Raw genomic sequence first — 2,391 nt, 5'->3', positions numbered from 1 at the left:
CTCTGGTTTTATAGAAATGTATCTGCTTTTCATTTTGTAAAAGTTAAAAAAAATCCTAAAAACATACCAAATTGATTTAGTACAATATCAATACTAGTCACCAAAGAATCTGTACAGTTGGCCAATAACATGAAGGGTAGCTGGCCTCAGTCACTAAGAAAGTATAGTTTAAAACCACAGTGAGATTACCAATTACATCTATTAGAATAGTTAATGTTAAAATTCTGTTCAATACTGAGTTTTTCAGAGGATATGAAGAATTCCCATACACTTACCAGCTGGAATGTAAAAATTTACAACTTTAGAAAACATTTTGTTAGGTTTTGGAAGCAAAACATGTCTATCTTGTAATTCAGTAACCCCACTCCCAAATATTTACCCAAAAGAAACACATGCTTATTTCCTTGCTTACATGGATATTCAAAGAAGATTTATTCAACATTTCCATAAGCTATAAAATAACAATATGTCAATCAATAGGGAAACAATAATTCTTAATATATTAATGCGATAAAATAAACATGCTAGCAATAAAAATATGATCTATGTATAGTTACAACATAGATAAACTTCAAAGAAATATAAGCTGAAAGGAAAAATCCCAACACAAATAAGACTATACTGTTCAATTTCATTTATATAAAACCCATACAACTTAAAAGAATTGGAAAAACAGAAACCAAATTGCAACAAAAGAGAAGTTTAAGAGTGGGAGAAAGGAGTACAAAAATCAAAGGAGAGAAGTCTTTTGAAGCTAACGATTATGTGACTCCCCTGATTATAGTGATGCTTATGGAAGTGTTTTTGATAGATTAATATAAAAATATATAATTGTGCTGTCTTCAGTTTGTACTATGTCACTTATGTCTTAGTAAAACCACTGAAATTTAAATATTGGTATTGAGGACATAGACAACCTAACTTGAGAGAAACCTTGAGTTCTATATCCAGCACTGCAAAAAAATTTAAAAGGGCAAATGAACATAATGACAATATGAACATAGAAGAAATATAAGTGAAAGGCATTGAAACTGTATTTAATAATATCATAACTTTTTTCCAAATATTGTGAAGGAGTTAGACTTTCAGACATAAGAATTATGTAGGATACCAAACAGGAATGAGTAGAAGTAACCCTCCCCATACCATGACAACTGAGACAATGTGTTTGAAAACTAAAAAGTATCAAAGGTTGTAAGAGAAAAGAACTAAATCAATATGAAACCAAAGCACTCATAATAACAACAGAGCCAACACAAATTCAAAATCTAGGAAGTTATTGCATTATAAAATATATTTCATACTCTGACCCACATGAATACCTTGTCACATGCACCCCATGCTTCTCTCTCTCTCTCCCATATATATGATATATATATATATATATATATATATATATATATATATCATTCACCACACACACATAAATGTATACACACAAATAAATAAGTTTAAAAATAAGAGATTCACAAATAATTAACTTGATTTATGTCAAAGTCTTAGAAAACCACAAAGAAATAGAAGTGAAAATCAGTAAAGAGTGATAATAGAAATCAGGGTAAAGACTAATGAATTGGAAACAAGAGCAACACTATGAAAATTAATGAATCAAAAAGGCAATTCTTGGGAAAGATGAACAGGATTTAAAAATGTTCAGGCAACTAAAGGAGATAGAAGGTGCAATTTTTAAATATGACAAGAAAAGTAGGAAATCATTAGAGATAGCAATAATATTTGGATGATTGTTAAGGTATATTTTGAAGACTTATATTCCCTTAGTTTAAAAGTCTAAAAGAAAGATCAAGTAGTGTGTGCGTATATATGTATATGTGTGTGTATGTGTGTGTGTATATAATGCCAAAACTAAAACAAAAGAACATGAAGAATGTTAACAAATCTATGACAGTGAGGCTAAAATGGTAATAAAGACTTCTGACTAAAATAATCCAGGCACAGATGAAGTCATTACTTAATTCAGGAGAAATGGTAATTTTTCAAGCAATTTCATAAAATAAAAAGGGAAATAAAGCCAACCAATTCATACTATAGAACCAGTATCACCTTGTCATCCACAACAGATAAGGACACAATAAAAACAACAAGAAAGAAAACTCCCCGGCAAACAAGGACAAGATATATATTTAAAAACAATCTAAATTCAGTTAACCATTAAAACTATGATATGTTCCTATAAATATGATTTTTTGAAGACTCTAGCATAAAACTTATGGAACTGGCAAGCATGTTTAACAAACAGCCAGATTTTCAAAATCAACATATAAAAATATGTACATTACATACATACCAATCACAATCACATTGAGAAACAAAATCAGGAAAACAATATTTGAGGGGGTCTCTGTGGGTGTCAGGCAGGAAAGCAAACCACAA

This window comes from Phodopus roborovskii, unplaced genomic scaffold (genome assembly GCF_943737965.1).
Source record: "Phodopus roborovskii unplaced genomic scaffold, PHOROB, whole genome shotgun sequence".
In the NCBI taxonomy this organism is placed as follows: Eukaryota; Metazoa; Chordata; class Mammalia; order Rodentia; family Cricetidae; genus Phodopus; species Phodopus roborovskii.
The sequence above is the reverse complement of the archived record's forward strand: the minus strand, read 5'-3'. Positions refer to the sequence as shown.